The sequence below is a fragment of the Symphodus melops genome (genome assembly GCF_947650265.1).
Source record: "Symphodus melops genome assembly, chromosome: 14".
Lineage (NCBI taxonomy): Eukaryota > Metazoa > Chordata > Actinopteri > Labriformes > Labridae > Symphodus > Symphodus melops.
In genome coordinates, this window is record NC_136704.1 from 7,980,223 (window position 1) to 8,002,973 (window position 22,751).

The following is a 22,751-nucleotide window of genomic DNA, read 5'->3' on the forward strand; positions in this document are numbered from 1 at the left end:
AAGTCCCTGAACCTTTTAGTTCTATGAAGAGAAGTCCCTGAACCTTTTTATTTTCTAGGACGAGAAGTCCCTGAACCTTTTTGTTTTCTATGACGAGAAGTCCCTGAACCTTTTAGTTCTATGAAGAGATGTCCCTGAACCTGTTAGTTCTATGAAGAGAAGTCCCTGAACCTTTTAGTTCCTCAAGAGAAGTCCCTGAACCTTTTATTTCTATGAAGAGAAGTCCCTGAACCCTGTAGTTCTGAGAAGAGCAGTCCCTGAACCTTTTAGCTCTTGGAAGCGAAGTCCCTGAACCTTTTAATTCTATGAAGAGAAGTCCCTGAACCTTTTAGTTCTTGGAAGAGAAGTTCCAGAACATTTTAGTTCTTTCAAGAGAAGTCCCTGAACCTTTTAGTTCTATGAAGAGAAGTCCCTGAACCTTTTAGTTCCTGAAGAGACGTCCCTGAACCTTTTGGTTCTATGAAAAGAAGTCCCTGAACCGTTTAGTTCTATGAAGAGAAGTCCCTGAATCTTGTAGTTCTATCAAGAGAAGTCCCTGAACCTTTTAGTTCTGAGAAGAGAAGTCCCTGAACCTTTTAGTTCTTTGAAGAGAAGTCCCTGAATATTTTAGTTATTTGAAGAGAAGTCCCTGAACCTTATAGTTCTTTGAAGAGAACTCCCTGAACCTTTTAGTTCCTTAAGAGAAGTCCCTGAACCTTTTAGTTCTTTCAAGAGAAGTCCCTGAACCTTTTAGTTCTGAGAAGAGAAGTCCCTCAAGCTTTTAGTTCTATGACGAGAAGTCCCTGAAACTCTTTGTTCTATGAAGAGAAGTCCCTGAACCTTTTAGTTCTTTGAAGAGAAGTTCCTGAACCTTTTAGTTCTTTGAAGAGAAGTCCCTGAACCTTTTTATTTTCTAGGACGAGAAGTCCCTGAACCTTTTTGTTTTCTATGACGAGAAGTCCCTGAACCTTTTAGTTCTATGAAGAGATGTCCCTGAACCTTTTAGTTCTATGAAGAGAAGTCCCTGAACCTTTTAGTTCCTCAAGAGAAGTCCCTGAACCTTTTATTTCTATGAAGAGAAGTCCCTGAACCCTGTAGTTCTGAGAAGAGCAGTCCCTGAACCTTTTAGCTCTTGGAAGCGAAGTCCCTGAACCTTTTAATTCTATGAAGAGAAGTCCCTGAACCTTTTAGTTCTTGGAAGAGAAGTTCCAGAACATTTTAGTTCTTTCAAGAGAAGTCCCTGAACCTTTTAGTTCTATGAAGAGAAGTCCCTGAACCTTTTTATTTTCTAGGACGAGAAGTCCCTGAACCTTTTTGTTTTCTATGACGAGAAGTCCCCGAACCTTTTAGTTCTATGAAGAGATGTCCCTGAACCTTTTAGTTCTATGAAGAGAAGTCCCTGAACCTTTTAGTTCTATGAAGAGAAGTCCCTGAACCTTTTACTTCAGAGTATAGAAGTCCCTGAACATTTTAGTTCTTTAAAGAGATGTCCCTGAACCTTTTAGTTCTATGAAGAGATGTTCCTGAACCTTTTAGTTCATGAAGAGAAGTCCCTGAACCTTTTAGTTCCTCAAGAGAAGTCCCTGAACCTTTTACTTCAGAGTATAGAAGTCCCTGAACATTTTAGTTCTTTAAAGAGATGTCCCTGAACCTGTTAGTTCTATGAAGAGAAGTCCCTGAACCTTTTAGTTCCTCAAGAGAAGTCCCTGAACCTTTTATTTCTATGAAGAGAAGTCCCTGAACCCTGTAGTTCTGAGAAGAGCAGTCCCTGAACCTTTTAGCTCTTGGAAGCGAAGTCCCTGAACCTTTTAATTCTATGAAGAGAAGTCCCTGAACCTTTTAGTTCTTGGAAGAGAAGTTCCAGAACATTTTAGTTCTTTCAAGAGAAGTCCCTGAACCTTTTAGTTCTATGAAGAGAAGTCCCTGAACCTTTTAGTTCCTGAAGAGACGTCCCTGAACCTTTTGGTTCTATGAAAAGAAGTCCCTGAACCGTTTAGTTCTATGAAGAGAAGTCCCTGAATCTTGTAGTTCTATCAAGAGAAGTCCCTGAACCTTTTAGTTCTGAGAAGAGAAGTCCCTGAACCTTTTAGTTCTTTGAAGAGAAGTCCCTGAATATTTTAGTTATTTGAAGAGAAGTCCCTGAACCTTATAGTTCTTTGAAGAGAACTCCCTGAACCTTTTAGTTCCTTAAGAGAAGTCCCTGAACCTTTTAGTTCTTTCAAGAGAAGTCCCTGAACCTTTTAGTTCTGAGAAGAGAAGTCCCTCAAGCTTTTAGTTCTATGACGAGAAGTCCCTGAAACTCTTTGTTCTATGAAGAGAAGTCCCTGAACCTTTTAGTTCTTTGAAGAGAAGTTCCTGAACCTTTTAGTTCTTTGAAGAGAAGTCCCTGAACCTTTTTATTTTCTAGGACGAGAAGTCCCTGAACCTTTTTGTTTTCTATGACGAGAAGTCCCTGAACCTTTTAGTTCTATGAAGAGATGTCCCTGAACCTTTTAGTTCTATGAAGAGAAGTCCCTGAACCTTTTAGTTCCTCAAGAGAAGTCCCTGAACCTTTTATTTCTATGAAGAGAAGTCCCTGAACCCTGTAGTTCTGAGAAGAGCAGTCCCTGAACCTTTTAGCTCTTGGAAGCGAAGTCCCTGAACCTTTTAATTCTATGAAGAGAAGTCCCTGAACCTTTTAGTTCTTGGAAGAGAAGTTCCAGAACATTTTAGTTCTTTCAAGAGAAGTCCCTGAACCTTTTAGTTCTATGAAGAGAAGTCCCTGAACCTTTTTATTTTCTAGGACGAGAAGTCCCTGAACCTTTTTGTTTTCTATGACGAGAAGTCCCCGAACCTTTTAGTTCTATGAAGAGATGTCCCTGAACCTTTTAGTTCTATGAAGAGAAGTCCCTGAACCTTTTAGTTCTATGAAGAGAAGTCCCTGAACCTTTTACTTCAGAGTATAGAAGTCCCTGAACATTTTAGTTCTTTAAAGAGATGTCCCTGAACCTTTTAGTTCTATGAAGAGATGTTCCTGAACCTTTTAGTTCATGAAGAGAAGTCCCTGAACCTTTTAGTTCCTCAAGAGAAGTCCCTGAACCTTTTATTTCCATGAAGAGAAGTCCCTGAACCCTGTAGTTCTGAGAAGAGAAGTCCCTGAACCTTGTAGTTCTTTGAAGAAAAGCCCCTGAACCGTTTAGTTCTATGAAGAGAAGTCCCTGAATCTTGTAGTTCTATCAAGAGAAGTCCCTGAACCTTTTAGTTCTGAGAAGAGACGTCCCTGAACCTTTTAGTTCTGAGAAGAGAAGTCCCTGAACCTTTTAGTTCTTTGAAGAGAAGTCCCTGAATATTTTAGTTATTTGAAGAGAAGTCCCTGAACCTTATAGTTCTATGAAGAGAACTCCCTAAACCTTTTAGTTCCTTAAGAGAAGTCCCTGAACCTTTTAGTTCTTTAAAGAGAAGTCCCTGAACCTTTTAGTTCTTGGAAGAGAAGTCCCTGAACCTTTTAGTTCTATGAAGAGCAGTCCCTGAACCTTTTAGTTCTTTCAAGAGAAGTCCCTGAACCTTTTAGTTCTGAGAAAAGAAGACCCTCAAGCTTTTATTTCTATGACGAGAAGTCCCTGAAACTCTTTGTTTTATGAAGAGAAGTCCCTGAACCTTTTAGTTCTTTGAAGAGAAGTCCCTGAACCTTTTAGTTCCTCAAGAGAAGTCCCTGAACCTTTTATTTCTATGAAGAGAAGTCCCTGAACCCTGTAGTTCTGAGAAGAGCAGTCCCTGAACCTTTTAGCTCTTGGAAGCGAAGTCCCTGAACCTTTTAATTCTATGAAGAGAAGTCCCTGAACCTTTTAGTTCTTTCAAGAGAAGTCCCTGAACCTTTTAGTTCTGAGAAGAGAAGTCCCTCAAGCTTTTAGTTCTATGACGAGAAGTCCCTGAAACTCTTTGTTCTATGAAGAGAAGTCCCTGAACCTTTTAGTTCTTTGAAGAGAAGTTCCTGAACCTTTTAGTTCTTTGAAGAGAAGTCCCTGAACCTTTTTATTTTCTAGGACGAGAAGTCCCTGAACCTTTTTGTTTTCTATGACGAGAAGTCCCTGAACCTTTTAGTTCTATGAAGAGATGTCCCTGAACCTTTTAGTTCTATGAAGAGAAGTCCCTGAACCTTTTAGTTCCTCAAGAGAAGTCCCTGAACCTTTTATTTCTATGAAGAGAAGTCCCTGAACCCTGTAGTTCTGAGAAGAGCAGTCCCTGAACCTTTTAGCTCTTGGAAGCGAAGTCCCTGAACCTTTTAATTCTATGAAGAGAAGTCCCTGAACCTTTTAGTTCTTGGAAGAGAAGTTCCAGAACATTTTAGTTCTTTCAAGAGAAGTCCCTGAACCTTTTAGTTCTATGAAGAGAAGTCCCTGAACCTTTTTATTTTCTAGGACGAGAAGTCCCTGAACCTTTTTGTTTTCTATGACGAGAAGTCCCCGAACCTTTTAGTTCTATGAAGAGATGTCCCTGAACCTTTTAGTTCTATGAAGAGAAGTCCCTGAACCTTTTAGTTCTATGAAGAGAAGTCCCTGAACCTTTTACTTCAGAGTATAGAAGTCCCTGAACATTTTAGTTCTTTAAAGAGATGTCCCTGAACCTTTTAGTTCTATGAAGAGATGTTCCTGAACCTTTTAGTTCATGAAGAGAAGTCCCTGAACCTTTTAGTTCCTCAAGAGAAGTCCCTGAACCTTTTATTTCCATGAAGAGAAGTCCCTGAACCCTGTAGTTCTGAGAAGAGAAGTCCCTGAACCTTGTAGTTCTTTGAAGAAAAGCCCCTGAACCGTTTAGTTCTATGAAGAGAAGTCCCTGAATCTTGTAGTTCTATCAAGAGAAGTCCCTGAACCTTTTAGTTCTGAGAAGAGACGTCCCTGAACCTTTTAGTTCTGAGAAGAGAAGTCCCTGAACCTTTTAGTTCTTTGAAGAGAAGTCCCTGAATATTTTAGTTATTTGAAGAGAAGTCCCTGAACCTTATAGTTCTATGAAGAGAACTCCCTAAACCTTTTAGTTCCTTAAGAGAAGTCCCTGAACCTTTTAGTTCTTTAAAGAGAAGTCCCTGAACCTTTTAGTTCTTGGAAGAGAAGTCCCTGAACCTTTTAGTTCTATGAAGAGCAGTCCCTGAACCTTTTAGTTCTTTCAAGAGAAGTCCCTGAACCTTTTAGTTCTGAGAAAAGAAGACCCTCAAGCTTTTATTTCTATGACGAGAAGTCCCTGAAACTCTTTGTTTTATGAAGAGAAGTCCCTGAACCTTTTAGTTCTTTGAAGAGAAGTCCCTGAACCTTTTAGTTCCTCAAGAGAAGTCCCTGAACCTTTTATTTCTATGAAGAGAAGTCCCTGAACCCTGTAGTTCTGAGAAGAGCAGTCCCTGAACCTTTTAGCTCTTGGAAGCGAAGTCCCTGAACCTTTTAATTCTATGAAGAGAAGTCCCTGAACCTTTTAGTTCTTGGAAGAGAAGTTCCAGAACATTTTAGTTCTTTCAAGAGAAGTCCCTGAACCTTTTAGTTCTATGAAGAGAAGTCCCTGAACCTTTTAGTTCCTGAAGAGACGTCCCTGAACCTTTTGGTTCTATGAAAAGAAGTCCCTGAACCGTTTAGTTCTATGAAGAGAAGTCCCTGAATCTTGTAGTTCTATCAAGAGAAGTCCCTGAACCTTTTAGTTCTGAGAAGAGAAGTCCCTGAACCTTTTAGTTCTTTGAAGAGAAGTCCCTGAATATTTTAGTTATTTGAAGAGAAGTCCCTGAACCTTATAGTTCTTTGAAGAGAACTCCCTGAACCTTTTAGTTCCTTAAGAGAAGTCCCTGAACCTTTTAGTTCTTTAAAGAGAAGTCCCTGAACCTTTTAGTTTTTGGAAGAGAAGTCCCTGAACATTTTAGTTCTATGAAGAGCAGTCCCTGAACCTTTTAGTTCTGAGAAGAGAAGTCCCTCAAGCTTTTAGTTCTATGACGAGAAGTCCCTGAAACTCTTTGTTCTATGAAGAGAAGTCCCTGAACCTTATAGTTCTTTGAAGAGAACTCCCTGAACCTTTTAGTTCCTTAAGAGAAGTCCCTGAACCTTTTAGTTCTTTCAAGAGAAGTCCCTGAACCTTTTAGTTCTGAGAAGAGAAGTCCCTCAAGCTTTTAGTTCTATGACGAGAAGTCCCTGAAACTCTTTGTTCTATGAAGAGAAGTCCCTGAACCTTTTAGTTCTTTGAAGAGAAGTTCCTGAACCTTTTAGTTCTTTGAAGAGAAGTCCCTGAACCTTTTTATTTTCTAGGACGAGAAGTCCCTGAACCTTTTTGTTTTCTATGACGAGAAGTCCCTGAACCTTTTAGTTCTATGAAGAGATGTCCCTGAACCTTTTAGTTCTATGAAGAGAAGTCCCTGAACCTTTTAGTTCCTCAAGAGAAGTCCCTGAACCTTTTATTTCTATGAAGAGAAGTCCCTGAACCCTGTAGTTCTGAGAAGAGCAGTCCCTGAACCTTTTAGCTCTTGGAAGCGAAGTCCCTGAACCTTTTAATTCTATGAAGAGAAGTCCCTGAACCTTTTAGTTCTTGGAAGAGAAGTTCCAGAACATTTTAGTTCTTTCAAGAGAAGTCCCTGAACCTTTTAGTTCTATGAAGAGAAGTCCCTGAACCTTTTTATTTTCTAGGACGAGAAGTCCCTGAACCTTTTTGTTTTCTATGACGAGAAGTCCCCGAACCTTTTAGTTCTATGAAGAGATGTCCCTGAACCTTTTAGTTCTATGAAGAGAAGTCCCTGAACCTTTTAGTTCTATGAAGAGAAGTCCCTGAACCTTTTACTTCAGAGTATAGAAGTCCCTGAACATTTTAGTTCTTTAAAGAGATGTCCCTGAACCTTTTAGTTCTATGAAGAGATGTTCCTGAACCTTTTAGTTCATGAAGAGAAGTCCCTGAACCTTTTAGTTCCTCAAGAGAAGTCCCTGAACCTTTTACTTCAGAGTATAGAAGTCCCTGAACATTTTAGTTCTTTAAAGAGATGTCCCTGAACCTGTTAGTTCTATGAAGAGAAGTCCCTGAACCTTTTAGTTCCTCAAGAGAAGTCCCTGAACCTTTTATTTCTATGAAGAGAAGTCCCTGAACCCTGTAGTTCTGAGAAGAGCAGTCCCTGAACCTTTTAGCTCTTGGAAGCGAAGTCCCTGAACCTTTTAATTCTATGAAGAGAAGTCCCTGAACCTTTTAGTTCTTGGAAGAGAAGTTCCAGAACATTTTAGTTCTTTCAAGAGAAGTCCCTGAACCTTTTAGTTCTATGAAGAGAAGTCCCTGAACCTTTTAGTTCCTGAAGAGACGTCCCTGAACCTTTTGGTTCTATGAAAAGAAGTCCCTGAACCGTTTAGTTCTATGAAGAGAAGTCCCTGAATCTTGTAGTTCTATCAAGAGAAGTCCCTGAACCTTTTAGTTCTGAGAAGAGAAGTCCCTGAACCTTTTAGTTCTTTGAAGAGAAGTCCCTGAATATTTTAGTTATTTGAAGAGAAGTCCCTGAACCTTATAGTTCTTTGAAGAGAACTCCCTGAACCTTTTAGTTCCTTAAGAGAAGTCCCTGAACCTTTTAGTTCTTTCAAGAGAAGTCCCTGAACCTTTTAGTTCTGAGAAGAGAAGTCCCTCAAGCTTTTAGTTCTATGACGAGAAGTCCCTGAAACTCTTTGTTCTATGAAGAGAAGTCCCTGAACCTTTTAGTTCTTTGAAGAGAAGTTCCTGAACCTTTTAGTTCTTTGAAGAGAAGTCCCTGAACCTTTTTATTTTCTAGGACGAGAAGTCCCTGAACCTTTTTGTTTTCTATGACGAGAAGTCCCTGAACCTTTTAGTTCTATGAAGAGATGTCCCTGAACCTTTTAGTTCTATGAAGAGAAGTCCCTGAACCTTTTAGTTCCTCAAGAGAAGTCCCTGAACCTTTTATTTCTATGAAGAGAAGTCCCTGAACCCTGTAGTTCTGAGAAGAGCAGTCCCTGAACCTTTTAGCTCTTGGAAGCGAAGTCCCTGAACCTTTTAATTCTATGAAGAGAAGTCCCTGAACCTTTTAGTTCTTGGAAGAGAAGTTCCAGAACATTTTAGTTCTTTCAAGAGAAGTCCCTGAACCTTTTAGTTCTATGAAGAGAAGTCCCTGAACCTTTTTATTTTCTAGGACGAGAAGTCCCTGAACCTTTTTGTTTTCTATGACGAGAAGTCCCCGAACCTTTTAGTTCTATGAAGAGATGTCCCTGAACCTTTTAGTTCTATGAAGAGAAGTCCCTGAACCTTTTAGTTCTATGAAGAGAAGTCCCTGAACCTTTTACTTCAGAGTATAGAAGTCCCTGAACATTTTAGTTCTTTAAAGAGATGTCCCTGAACCTTTTAGTTCTATGAAGAGATGTTCCTGAACCTTTTAGTTCATGAAGAGAAGTCCCTGAACCTTTTAGTTCCTCAAGAGAAGTCCCTGAACCTTTTATTTCCATGAAGAGAAGTCCCTGAACCCTGTAGTTCTGAGAAGAGAAGTCCCTGAACCTTGTAGTTCTTTGAAGAAAAGCCCCTGAACCGTTTAGTTCTATGAAGAGAAGTCCCTGAATCTTGTAGTTCTATCAAGAGAAGTCCCTGAACCTTTTAGTTCTGAGAAGAGACGTCCCTGAACCTTTTAGTTCTGAGAAGAGAAGTCCCTGAACCTTTTAGTTCTTTGAAGAGAAGTCCCTGAATATTTTAGTTATTTGAAGAGAAGTCCCTGAACCTTATAGTTCTATGAAGAGAACTCCCTAAACCTTTTAGTTCCTTAAGAGAAGTCCCTGAACCTTTTAGTTCTTTAAAGAGAAGTCCCTGAACCTTTTAGTTCTTGGAAGAGAAGTCCCTGAACCTTTTAGTTCTATGAAGAGCAGTCCCTGAACCTTTTAGTTCTTTCAAGAGAAGTCCCTGAACCTTTTAGTTCTGAGAAAAGAAGACCCTCAAGCTTTTATTTCTATGACGAGAAGTCCCTGAAACTCTTTGTTTTATGAAGAGAAGTCCCTGAACCTTTTAGTTCTTTGAAGAGAAGTCCCTGAACCTTTTAGTTCCTCAAGAGAAGTCCCTGAACCTTTTATTTCTATGAAGAGAAGTCCCTGAACCCTGTAGTTCTGAGAAGAGCAGTCCCTGAACCTTTTAGCTCTTGGAAGCGAAGTCCCTGAACCTTTTAATTCTATGAAGAGAAGTCCCTGAACCTTTTAGTTCTTTCAAGAGAAGTCCCTGAACCTTTTAGTTCTGAGAAGAGAAGTCCCTCAAGCTTTTAGTTCTATGACGAGAAGTCCCTGAAACTCTTTGTTCTATGAAGAGAAGTCCCTGAACCTTTTAGTTCTTTGAAGAGAAGTTCCTGAACCTTTTAGTTCTTTGAAGAGAAGTCCCTGAACCTTTTTATTTTCTAGGACGAGAAGTCCCTGAACCTTTTTGTTTTCTATGACGAGAAGTCCCTGAACCTTTTAGTTCTATGAAGAGATGTCCCTGAACCTTTTAGTTCTATGAAGAGAAGTCCCTGAACCTTTTAGTTCCTCAAGAGAAGTCCCTGAACCTTTTATTTCTATGAAGAGAAGTCCCTGAACCCTGTAGTTCTGAGAAGAGCAGTCCCTGAACCTTTTAGCTCTTGGAAGCGAAGTCCCTGAACCTTTTAATTCTATGAAGAGAAGTCCCTGAACCTTTTAGTTCTTGGAAGAGAAGTTCCAGAACATTTTAGTTCTTTCAAGAGAAGTCCCTGAACCTTTTAGTTCTATGAAGAGAAGTCCCTGAACCTTTTTATTTTCTAGGACGAGAAGTCCCTGAACCTTTTTGTTTTCTATGACGAGAAGTCCCCGAACCTTTTAGTTCTATGAAGAGATGTCCCTGAACCTTTTAGTTCTATGAAGAGAAGTCCCTGAACCTTTTAGTTCTATGAAGAGAAGTCCCTGAACCTTTTACTTCAGAGTATAGAAGTCCCTGAACATTTTAGTTCTTTAAAGAGATGTCCCTGAACCTTTTAGTTCTATGAAGAGATGTTCCTGAACCTTTTAGTTCATGAAGAGAAGTCCCTGAACCTTTTAGTTCCTCAAGAGAAGTCCCTGAACCTTTTATTTCCATGAAGAGAAGTCCCTGAACCCTGTAGTTCTGAGAAGAGAAGTCCCTGAACCTTGTAGTTCTTTGAAGAAAAGCCCCTGAACCGTTTAGTTCTATGAAGAGAAGTCCCTGAATCTTGTAGTTCTATCAAGAGAAGTCCCTGAACCTTTTAGTTCTGAGAAGAGACGTCCCTGAACCTTTTAGTTCTGAGAAGAGAAGTCCCTGAACCTTTTAGTTCTTTGAAGAGAAGTCCCTGAATATTTTAGTTATTTGAAGAGAAGTCCCTGAACCTTATAGTTCTATGAAGAGAACTCCCTAAACCTTTTAGTTCCTTAAGAGAAGTCCCTGAACCTTTTAGTTCTTTAAAGAGAAGTCCCTGAACCTTTTAGTTCTTGGAAGAGAAGTCCCTGAACCTTTTAGTTCTATGAAGAGCAGTCCCTGAACCTTTTAGTTCTTTCAAGAGAAGTCCCTGAACCTTTTAGTTCTGAGAAAAGAAGACCCTCAAGCTTTTATTTCTATGACGAGAAGTCCCTGAAACTCTTTGTTTTATGAAGAGAAGTCCCTGAACCTTTTAGTTCTTTGAAGAGAAGTCCCTGAACCTTTTAGTTCCTCAAGAGAAGTCCCTGAACCTTTTATTTCTATGAAGAGAAGTCCCTGAACCCTGTAGTTCTGAGAAGAGCAGTCCCTGAACCTTTTAGCTCTTGGAAGCGAAGTCCCTGAACCTTTTAATTCTATGAAGAGAAGTCCCTGAACCTTTTAGTTCTTGGAAGAGAAGTTCCAGAACATTTTAGTTCTTTCAAGAGAAGTCCCTGAACCTTTTAGTTCTATGAAGAGAAGTCCCTGAACCTTTTAGTTCCTGAAGAGACGTCCCTGAACCTTTTGGTTCTATGAAAAGAAGTCCCTGAACCGTTTAGTTCTATGAAGAGAAGTCCCTGAATCTTGTAGTTCTATCAAGAGAAGTCCCTGAACCTTTTAGTTCTGAGAAGAGAAGTCCCTGAACCTTTTAGTTCTTTGAAGAGAAGTCCCTGAATATTTTAGTTATTTGAAGAGAAGTCCCTGAACCTTATAGTTCTTTGAAGAGAACTCCCTGAACCTTTTAGTTCCTTAAGAGAAGTCCCTGAACCTTTTAGTTCTTTAAAGAGAAGTCCCTGAACCTTTTAGTTTTTGGAAGAGAAGTCCCTGAACATTTTAGTTCTATGAAGAGCAGTCCCTGAACCTTTTAGTTCTGAGAAGAGAAGTCCCTCAAGCTTTTAGTTCTATGACGAGAAGTCCCTGAAACTCTTTGTTCTATGAAGAGAAGTCCCTGAACCTTTTAGTTCTTTGAAGAGAAGTTCCTGAACCTTTTAGTTCTTTGAAGAGAAGTCCCTGAACCTTTTTATTTTCTAGGACGAGAAGTCCCTGAACCTTTTTGTTTTCTATGACGAGAAGTCCCTGAACCTTTTAGTTCTATGAAGAGATGTCCCTGAACCTTTTAGTTCTATGAAGAGAAGTCCCTGAACCTTTTAGTTCCTCAAGAGAAGTCCCTGAACCTTTTATTTCTATGAAGAGAAGTCCCTGAACCCTGTAGTTCTGAGAAGAGCAGTCCCTGAACCTTTTAGCTCTTGGAAGCGAAGTCCCTGAACCTTTTAATTCTATGAAGAGAAGTCCCTGAACCTTTTAGTTCTTGGAAGAGAAGTTCCAGAACATTTTAGTTCTTTCAAGAGAAGTCCCTGAACCTTTTAGTTCTATGAAGAGAAGTCCCTGAACCTTTTTATTTTCTAGGACGAGAAGTCCCTGAACCTTTTTGTTTTCTATGACGAGAAGTCCCCGAACCTTTTAGTTCTATGAAGAGATGTCCCTGAACCTTTTAGTTCTATGAAGAGAAGTCCCTGAACCTTTTAGTTCTATGAAGAGATGTCCCTGAACCTTTTAGTTCTATGAAGAGAAGTCCCTGAACCTTTTAGTTCCTCAAGAGAAGTCCCTGAACCTTTTATTTCTATGAAGAGAAGTCCCTGAACCCTGTAGTTCTGAGAAGAGCAGTCCCTGAACCATTTAGCTCTTGGAAGCGAAGTCCCTGAACCTTTTAATTCTATGAAGAGAAGTCCCTGAACCTTTTAGTTCTTGGAAGAGAAGTTCCAGAACATTTTAGTTCTTTCAAGAGAAGTCCCTGAACCTTTTAGTTCTATGAAGAGAAGTCCCTGAACCTTTTTATTTTCTAGGACGAGAAGACCCTGAACCTTTTTGTTTTCTATGACGAGAAGTCCCCGAACCTTTTAGTTCTATGAAGAGATGTCCCTGAACCTTTTAGTTCTATGAAGAGAAGTCCCTGAACCTTTTAGTTCTATGAAGAGAAGTCCCTGAACCTTTTACTTCAGAGTATAGAAGTCCCTGAACATTTTAGTTCTTTAAAGAGATGTCCCTGAACCTTTTAGTTCTATGAAGAGATGTTCCTGAACCTTTTAGTTCATGAAGAGAAGTCCCTGAACCTTTTAGTTCCTCAAGAGAAGTCCCTGAACCTTTTATTTCCATGAAGAGAAGTCCCTGAACCCTGTAGTTCTGAGAAGAGAAGTCCCTGAACCTTGTAGTTCTTTGAAGAAAAGCCCCTGAACCGTTTAGTTCTATGAAGAGAAGTCCCTGAATCTTGTAGTTCTATCAAGAGAAGTCCCTGAACCTTTTAGTTCTGAGAAGAGACGTCCCTGAACCTTTTAGTTCTGAGAAGAGAAGTCCCTGAACCTTTTAGTTCTTTGAAGAGAAGTCCCTGAATATTTTAGTTATTTGAAGAGAAGTCCCTGTACCTTATAGTTCTATGAAGAGAACTCCCTAAACCTTTTAGTTCCTTAAGAGAAGTCCCTGAACCTTTTAGTTCTTTAAAGAGAAGTCCCTGAACCTTTTAGTTCTTGGAAGAGAAGTCCCTGAACCTTTTAGTTCTATGAAGAGCAGTCCCTGAACCTTTTAGTTCTTTCAAGAGAAGTCCCTGAACCTTTTAGTTCTGAGAAAAGAAGACCCTCAAGCTTTTATTTCTATGACGAGAAGTCCCTGAAACTCTTTGTTTTATGAAGAGAAGTCCCTGAACCTTTTAGTTCTTTGAAGAGAAGTCCCTGAACCTTTTAGTTCCTCAAGAGAAGTCCCTGAACCTTTTATTTCTATGAAGAGAAGTCCCTGAACCCTGTAGTTCTGAGAAGAGCAGTCCCTGAACCTTTTAGCTCTTGGAAGCGAAGTCCCTGAACCTTTTAATTCTATGAAGAGAAGTCCCTGAACCTTTTAGTTCTTGGAAGAGAAGTTCCAGAACATTTTAGTTCTTTCAAGAGAAGTCCCTGAACCTTTTAGTTCTATGAAGAGAAGTCCCTGAACCTTTTAGTTCCTGAAGAGACGTCCCTGAACCTTTTGGTTCTATGAAAAGAAGTCCCTGAACCGTTTAGTTCTATGAAGAGAAGTCCCTGAATCTTGTAGTTCTATCAAGAGAAGTCCCTGAACCTTTTAGTTCTGAGAAGAGAAGTCCCTGAACCTTTTAGTTCTTTGAAGAGAAGTCCCTGAATATTTTAGTTATTTGAAGAGAAGTCCCTGAACCTTATAGTTCTTTGAAGAGAACTCCCTGAACCTTTTAGTTCCTTAAGAGAAGTCCCTGAACCTTTTAGTTCTTTAAAGAAAAGTCCCTGAACCTTTTAGTTTTTGGAAGAGAAGTCCCTGAACATTTTAGTTCTATGAAGAGCAGTCCCTGAACCTTTTAGTTCTGAGAAGAGAAGTCCCTCAAGCTTTTAGTTCTATGACGAGAAGTCCCTGAAACTCTTTGTTCTATGAAGAGAAGTCCCTGAACCTTTTAGTTCTTTGAAGAGAAGTTCCTGAACCTTTTAGTTCTTTGAAGAGAAGTCCCTGAACCTTTTTATTTTCTAGGACGAGAAGTCCCTGAACCTTTTTGTTTTCTATGACGAGAAGTCCCTGAACCTTTTAGTTCTATGAAGAGATGTCCCTGAACCTTTTAGTTCTATGAAGAGAAGTCCCTGAACCTTTTAGTTCCTCAAGAGAAGTCCCTGAACCTTTTATTTCTATGAAGAGAAGTCCCTGAACCCTGTAGTTCTGAGAAGAGCAGTCCCTGAACCTTTTAGCTCTTGGAAGCGAAGTCCCTGAACCTTTTAATTCTATGAAGAGAAGTCCCTGAACCTTTTAGTTCTTGGAAGAGAAGTTCCAGAACATTTTAGTTCTTTCAAGAGAAGTCCCTGAACCTTTTAGTTCTATGAAGAGAAGTCCCTGAACCTTTTTATTTTCTAGGACGAGAAGTCCCTGAACCTTTTTGTTTTCTATGACGAGAAGTCCCCGAACCTTTTAGTTCTATGAAGAGATGTCCCTGAACCTTTTAGTTCTATGAAGAGAAGTCCCTGAACCTTTTAGTTCTATGAAGAGATGTCCCTGAACCTTTTAGTTCTATGAAGAGAAGTCCCTGAACCTTTTAGTTCCTCAAGAGAAGTCCCTGAACCTTTTATTTCTATGAAGAGAAGTCCCTGAACCCTGTAGTTCTGAGAAGAGCAGTCCCTGAACCATTTAGCTCTTGGAAGCGAAGTCCCTGAACCTTTTAATTCTATGAAGAGAAGTCCCTGAACCTTTTAGTTCTTGGAAGAGAAGTTCCAGAACATTTTAGTTCTTTCAAGAGAAGTCCCTGAACCTTTTAGTTCTATGAAGAGAAGTCCCTGAACCTTTTTATTTTCTAGGACGAGAAGACCCTGAACCTTTTTGTTTTCTATGACGAGAAGTCCCCGAACCTTTTAGTTCTATGAAGAGATGTCCCTGAACCTTTTAGTTCTATGAAGAGAAGTCCCTGAACCTTTTAGTTCTATGAAGAGAAGTCCCTGAACCTTTTACTTCAGAGTATAGAAGTCCCTGAACATTTTAGTTCTTTAAAGAGATGTCCCTGAACCTTTTAGTTCTATGAAGAGATGTTCCTGAACCTTTTAGTTCATGAAGAGAAGTCCCTGAACCTTTTAGTTCCTCAAGAGAAGTCCCTGAACCTTTTATTTCCATGAAGAGAAGTCCCTGAACCCTGTAGTTCTGAGAAGAGAAGTCCCTGAACCTTGTAGTTCTTTGAAGAAAAGCCCCTGAACCGTTTAGTTCTATGAAGAGAAGTCCCTGAATCTTGTAGTTCTATCAAGAGAAGTCCCTGAACCTTTTAGTTCTGAGAAGAGACGTCCCTGAACCTTTTAGTTCTGAGAAGAGAAGTCCCTGAACCTTTTAGTTCTTTGAAGAGAAGTCCCTGAATATTTTAGTTATTTGAAGAGAAGTCCCTGAACCTTATAGTTCTATGAAGAGAACTCCCTAAACCTTTTAGTTCCTTAAGAGAAGTCCCTGAACCTTTTAGTTCTTTAAAGAGAAGTCCCTGAACCTTTTAGTTCTTGGAAGAGAAGTCCCTGAACCTTTTAGTTCTATGAAGAGCAGTCCCTGAACCTTTTAGTTCTTTCAAGAGAAGTCCCTGAACCTTTTAGTTCTGAGAAGAGAAGACCCTCAAGCTTTTATTTCTATGACGAGAAGTCCCTGAAACTCTTTGTTTTATGAAGAGAAGTCCCTGAACCTTTTAGTTCTTTGAAGAGAAGTTCCTGAACCTTTTAGTTCCTTGAAGAGAAGTCCCTGAACCATTTAGTTCTTTGAAGAGAAGTCCCTTAACCTTTTAGTTCTATGAAGAGAAGTCCCTGAACCTTTTTATTTTCTAGGACGAGAAGTCCCTGAACCTTTTTGTTTTCTATGACGAGAAGTCCCTGAACCTTTTAGTTCTATGAAGAGATGTCCCTGAACCTGTTAGTTCTATGAAGAGAAGTCCCTGAACCTTTTAGTTCCTCAAGAGAAGTCCCTGAACCTTTTATTTCTATGAAGAGAAGTCCCTGAACCCTGTAGTTCTGAGACGAGCAGTCCCTGAACCTTTTAGCTCTTGGAAGCGAAGTCCCTGAACCTTTTAATTCTATGAAGAGAAGTCCCTGAACATTTTAGTTCTATGAAGAGCAGTCCCTGAACCTTTTAGTTCTTTCAAGAGAAGTCCCTGAACCTTTTAGTTCTATGAAGAGAAGTCCCTGAACATTTTAGTTCCTGAAGAGACGTCCCTGAACCTTTTGGTTCTATGAAAAGAAGTTCCTGAACCGTTTAGTTCTATGAAGAGAAGTCCCTGAATCTTGTAGTTCTATCAAGAGAAGTCCCTGAACCTTTTAGTTCTGAGAAGAGAAGTCCCTGAACCTTTTAGTTCTTTGAAGAGAAGTCCCTGAATATTTTAGTTATTTGAAGAGAAGTCCTTGAACCTTATAGTTCTATGAAGAGAACTCCCTAAACCTTTTAGTTCCTTAAGAGAAGTCCCTGAACCTTTTAGTTCTTTAAAGAGAAGTCCCTGAACCTTTTAGTTCTTGGAAGAGAAGTCCCTGAACCTTTTAGTTCTATGAAGAGCAGTCCCTGAACCTTTTAGTTCTTTCAAGAGAAGTCCCTGAACCTTTTAGTTCTGAGAAGAGAAGACCCTCAAGCTTTTATTTCTATGACGAGAAGTCCCTGAAACTCTTTTTTTTATGAAGAGAAGTCCCTGAACCTTTTAGTTCTTTGAAGAGAAGTTCCTGAACCTTTTAGTTCCTTGAAGAGAAGTCCCTGAACCATTTAGTTCTTTGAAGAGAAGTCCCTGAACCTTTTAGTTCTATGAAGAGAAGTCCCTGAACCTTTTTATTTTCTAGGACGAGAAGTCCCTGAACCTTTTTGTTTTCTATGACGAGAAGTCCCTGAACCTTTTAGTTCTTTGAAGAGAAGTTCCTGAACCGTTTAGTTCTTTGAAGAGAAGTCCCTGAACCTTTTTATTTTCTAGGACGAGAAGTCCCTGAACCTTTTTGTTTTCTATGACGAGAAGTCCCTGAACCTTTTAGTTCTATGAAGAGATGTCCCTGAACCTTTTAGTTCTATGAAGAGAAGTCCCTGAACCTTTTAGTTCCTCAAGAGAAGTCCCTGAACCTTTTATTTCTATGAAGAGAAGTCCCTGAACCCTGTAGTTCTGAGAAGAGCAGTCCCTGAACCTTTTAGCTCTTGGAAGCGAAGTCCCTGAACCTTTTAATTCTATGAAGAGAAGTCCCTGAACCTTTTAGTTCTATGAAGAGAAGTCCCTGAACCTTTTTATTTTCTAGGACGAGAAGTCCCTGAACCTTTTTGTTTTCTATGACGAGAAGTCCCCGAACCTTTTAGTTCTATGAAGAGATGTCCCTGAACCTTTTAGTTCTATGAAGAGAAGTCCCTGAACCTTTTAGTTCTATGAAGAGATGTCCCTGAACCTTTTAGTTCTATGAAGAGAAGTCCCTGAACCTTTTAGTTCCTCAAGAGAAGTCCCTGAACCTTTTATTTCTATGAAGAGAAGTCCCTGAACCCTGTAGTTCTGAGAAGAGCAGTCCCTGAACCATTAAGCTCTTGGAAGCGAAGTCCCTGAACCTTTTAATTCTATGAAGAGAAGTCCCTGAACCTTTTAGTTCTTGGAAGAGAAGTTCCAGAACATTTTAGTTCTTTCAAGAGAAGTCCCTGAACCTTTTAGTTCTATGAAGAGAAGTCCCTGAACCTTTTTATTTTCTAGGACGAGAAGTCCCTGAACCTTTTTGTTTTCTATGACGAGAAGTCCCCGAACCTTTTAGTTCCATGAAGAGATGTCCCTGAACCTTTTAGTTCTATGAAGAGAAGTCCCTGAACCTTTTAGTTCTATGAAGAGAAGTCCCTGAACCTTTTTCTTCAGAGTATAGAAGTCCCTGAACATTTTAGTTCTTTAAAGAGATGTCCCTGAACCTTTTAGTTCTATGAAGAGATTTTCCTGAACCTTTTAGTTCATGAAGAGAAGTCCCTGAACCTTTTAGTTCCTCAAGAGAAGTCCCTGAACCTTTTATTTCCATGAAGAGAAGTCCCTGAACCCTGTAGTTCTGAGAAGAGAAGTCCCTGAACCTTGTAGTTCTTTGAAGAAAAGCCCCTGAACCGTTTAGTTCTATGAAGAGAAGTCCCTGAATCTTGTAGTTCTATCAAGAGAAGTCCCTGAACCTTTTAGTTCTGAGAAGAGACGTCCCTGAACCTTTTAGTTCTGAGAAGAGAAGTCCCTGAACCTTTTAGTTCTTTGAAGAGAAGTCCCTGAATATTTTAGTTATTTGAAGAGAAGTCCCTGAACCTTATAGTTCTATGAAGAGAACTCCCTAAACCTTTTAGTTCCTTAAGAGAAGTCCCTGAACCTTTTAGTTCTTTAAAGAGAAGTCCCTGAACCTTTTAGTTCTTGGAAGAGAAGTCCCTGAACCTTTTAGTTCTATGAAGAGCAGTCCCTGAACCTTTTAGTTCTTTCAAGAGAAGTCCCTGAACCTTTTAGTTCTGAGAAGAGAAGACCCTCAAGCTTTTATTTCTATGACGAGAAGTCCTTGAAACTCTTTGTTTTATGAAGAGAAGTCCCTGAACCTTTTAGTTCTTTGAAGAGAAGTTCCTGAACCTTTTAGTTCCTTGAAGAGAAGTCCCTGAACCATTTAGTTCTTTGAAGAGAAGTCCCTGAACCTTTTAGTTCCTCAAGAGAAGTCCCTGAACCTTTTATTTCTATGAAGAGAAGTCCCTGAACCCTGTAGTTCTGAGAAGAGCAGTCCCTGAACCTTTTAGCTCTTGGAAGCGAAGTCCCTGAACCTTTTAATTCTATGAAGAGAAGTCCCTGAACCTTTTAGTTCTATGAAGAGAAGTCCCTGAACCTTTTTATTTTCTAGGACGAGAAGTCCCTGAACCTTTTTGTTTTCTATGACGAGAAGTCCCCGAACCTTTTAGTTCTATGAAGAGATGTCCCTGAACCTTTTAGTTCTATGAAGAGAAGTCCCTGAACCTTTTAGTTCTATGAAGAGATGTCCCTGAACCTTTTAGTTCTATGAAGAGAAGTCCCTGAACCTTTTAGTTCCTCAAGAGAAGTCCCTGAACCTTTTATTTCTATGAAGAGAAGTCCCTGAACCCTGTAGTTCTGAGAAGAGCAGTCCCTGAACCATTTAGCTCTTGGAAGCGAAGTCCCTGAACCTTTTAATTCTATGAAGAGAAGTCCCTGAACCTTTTAGTTCTTGGAAGAGAAGTTCCAGAACATTTTAGTTCTTTCAAGAGAAGTCCCTGAACCTTTTAGTTCTATGAAGAGAAGTCCCTGAACCTTTTTATTTTCTAGGACGAGAAGTCCCTGAACCTTTTTGTTTTCTATGACGAGAAGTCCCCGAACCTTTTAGTTCCATGAAGAGATGTCCCTGAACCTTTTAGTTCTATGAAGAGAAGTCCCTGAACCTTTTAGTTCTATGAAGAGAAGTCCCTGAAGCTTTTACTTCAGAGTATAGAAGTCCCTGAACATTTTAGTTCTTTAAAGAGATGTCCCTGAACCTTTTAGTTCTATGAAGAGATTTTCCTGAACCTTTTAGTTCATGAAGAGAAGTCCCTGAACCTTTTAGTTCCTCAAGAGAAGTCCCTGAACCTTTTATTTCCATGAAGAGAAGTCCCTGAACCCTGTAGTTCTGAGAAGAGAAGTCCCTGAACCTTGTAGTTCTTTGAAGAAAAGCCCCTGAACCGTTTAGTTCTATGAAGAGAAGTCCCTGAATCTTGTAGTTCTATCAAGAGAAGTCCCTGAACCTTTTAGTTCTGAGAAGAGACGTCCTTGAACCTTTTAGTTCTGAGAAGAGAAGTCCCTGAACCTTTTAGTTCTTTGAAGAGAAGTCCCTGAATATTTTAGTTATTTGAAGAGAAGTCCCTGAACCTTATAGTTCTATGAAGAGAACTCCCTAAACCTTTTAGTTCCTTAAGAGAAGTCCCTGAACCTTTTAGTTCTTTAAAGAGAAGTCCCTGAACCTTTTAGTTCTTGGAAGAGAAGTCCCTGAACCTTTTAGTTCTATGAAGAGCAGTCCCTGAACCTTTTAGTTCTTTCAAGAGAAGTCCCTGAACCTTTTAGTTCTGAGAAGAGAAGACCCTCAAGCTTTTATTTCTATGACGAGAAGTCCTTGAAACTCTTTGTTTTATGAAGAGAAGTCCCTGAACCTTTTAGTTCTTTGAAGAGAAGTTCCTGAACCTTTTAGTTCCTTGAAGAGAAGTCCCTGAACCATTTAGTTCTTTGAAGAGAAGTCCCTGAACCTTTTAGTTCTATGAAGAGAAGTCCCTGAACCTTTTTATTTTCTAGGACGAGAAGTCCCTGAACCTTTTTGTTTTCTATGACGAGAAGTCCCTGAACCTTTTAGTTCTATGAAGAGATGTCCCTGAACCATTTAGTTCTATGAAGAGAAGTCCCTGAACCTTTTAGTTCCTCAAGAGAAGTCCCTGAACCTTTTATTTCTATGAAGAGAAGTCCCTGAACCCTGTAGTTCTGAGAAGAGCAGTCCCTGAACCTTTTAGCTCTTGGAAGCGAAGTCCCTGAACCTTTTAATTCTATGAAGAGAAGTCCCTGAACCTTTTAGTTCTTGGAAGAGAAGTTCCAGAACATTTTAGTTCTTTCAAGAGAAGTCCCTGAACCTTTTAGTTCTATGAAGAGAAGTCCCTGAACCTTTTAGTTCCTGAAGAGACGTCCCTGAACCTTTTGGTTCTATGAAAAGAAGTCCCTGAACCGTTTAGTTCTATGAAGAGAAGTCCCTGAATCTTGTAGTTCTATCAAGAGAAGTCCCTGAACCTTTTAGTTCTGAGAAGAGAAGTCCCTGAACCTTTTAGTTCTTTGAAGAGAAGTCCCTGAATATTTTAGTTATTTGAAGAGAAGTCCCTGAACCTTATAGTTCTTTGAAGAGAACTCCCTGAACCTTTTAGTTCCTTAAGAGAAGTCCCTGAACCTTTTAGTTCTTTAAAGAGAAGTCCCTGAACCTTTTAGTTTTTGGAAGAGAAGTCCCTGAACATTTTAGTTCTATGAAGAGCAGTCCCTGAACCTTTTAGTTCTTTCAAGAGAAGTCCCTGAACCTTTTAGTTCTGAGAAGAGAAGTCCCTCAAGCTTTTAGTTCTATGACGAGAAGTCCCTGAAACTCTTTGTTCTATGAAGAGAAGTCCCTGAACCTTTTAGTTCTTTGAAGAGAAGTTCTTGAACCTTTTAGTTCTTTGAAGAGAAGTCCCTGAACCGTTTAGTTCTATGAAGAGAAGTCCCTGAACCTTGTGGTTCTATCAGGAGAAGTCCCTGAACCTTGTAGTTCTATCAAGAGACGTCCCTGAACCTTTTAGTTCTGAGAAGAGAAGTCCCTGAACCTTTTAGTTCTTTGAAGAGAAGTCCCTGAACCTTTTAGTTCTATGAAGAGAAGTCCCTGAACCTTTTTATTTTCTAGGACGAGAAGTCCCTGAACCTTTTTGTTTTCTATGACGAGAAGTCCCCGAACCTTTTAGTTCTATGAAGAGACGTCCCTGAACCTTTTAGTTCTATGAAGAGAAGTCCCTGAACCTTTTAGTTCTATGAAGAGAAGTCCCTGAACCTTTTACTTCAGAGTATAGAAGTCCCTGAACATTTTAGTTCTTTAAAGAGATGTCCCTGAACCTTTTAGTTCTATGAAGAGATGTTCCTGAACCTTTTAGTTCATGAAGAGATGTTCCTGAACCTTTTATTTCCATGAAGAGAAGTCCCTGAACCCTGTAGTTCTGAGAAGAGAAGTCCCTGAACCTTGTAGTTCTTTGAAGAAAAGCCCCTGAACCGTTAAGTTCTATGAAGAGAAGTCCCTGAATCTTGTAGTTCTATCAAGAGAAGTCCCTGAACCTTTTAGTTCTGAGAAGAGACGTCCCTGAACCTTTTAGTTCTGAGAAGAGAAGTCCCTGAACCTTTTAGTTCTTTGAAGAGAAGTCCCTGAATATTTTAGTTATTTGAAGAGAAGTCCCTGAACCTTATAGTTCTATGAAGAGAACTCCCTGAACCTTTTATTTCCTTAAGAGAAGTCCCTGAACATTTTAGTTCTTTAAAGAGAAGTCCCTGAACCTTTTAGTTCTTGGAAGAGAAGTCCCTGAACCTTTTAGTTCTATGAAGAGCAGTCCCTGAACCTTTTAGTTCTTTGAAGAGAAGTCCCTGAACCTTTTAGTTCTGAGAAGAGAAGACCCTCAAGCTTTTATTTCTATGACGAGAAGTCCCTGAAACTCTTTGTTTTATGAAGAGAAGTCCCTGAACCTTTTAGATCTTTGAAGAGAAGTTCCTGAACCTTTTAGTTCCTTGAAGATAAGTCCCTGAACCGTTTAGTTCTATGAAGAGAAGTCCCTGAACCTTGTAGTTCTATCAAGAGACGTCCCTGAACCTTTTAGTTCTGAGAAGAGAAGTCCCTGAACCTTTTAGTTCTTTGAAGAGAAGTCCCTGAACCTTTTAGTTCTATGAAGAGAAGTCCCTGAACCTTTTTATTTTCTAGGACGAGAAGTCCCTGAACCTTTTTGTTTTCTATGACGAGAAGTCCCTGAACCTTTTAGTTCTATGAAGAGAAGTCCCTGAACCTTTTAGTTCCTCAAGAGAAGTCCCTGAACCTTTTATTTCTATGAAGAGAAGTCCCTGAACCCTGTAGTTCTGAGAAGAGCAGTCCCTGAACCTTTTAGCTCTTGGAAGCGAAGTCCCTGAACCTTTTAATTCTATGAAGAGAAGTCCCTGAACCTTTTAGTTCTTGGAAGAGAAGTTCCAGAACATTTTAGTTCTTTCAAGAGAAGTCCCTGAACCTTTTAGTTCTATGAAGAGAAGTCCCTGAACCTTTTTATTTTCTAGGACGAGAAGTCCCTGAACCTTTTTGTTTTCTATGACAAGAAGTCCCCGAACCTTTTAGTTCTATGAAGAGATGTCCCTGAACCTTTTAGTTCTATGAAGAGAAGTCCCTGAA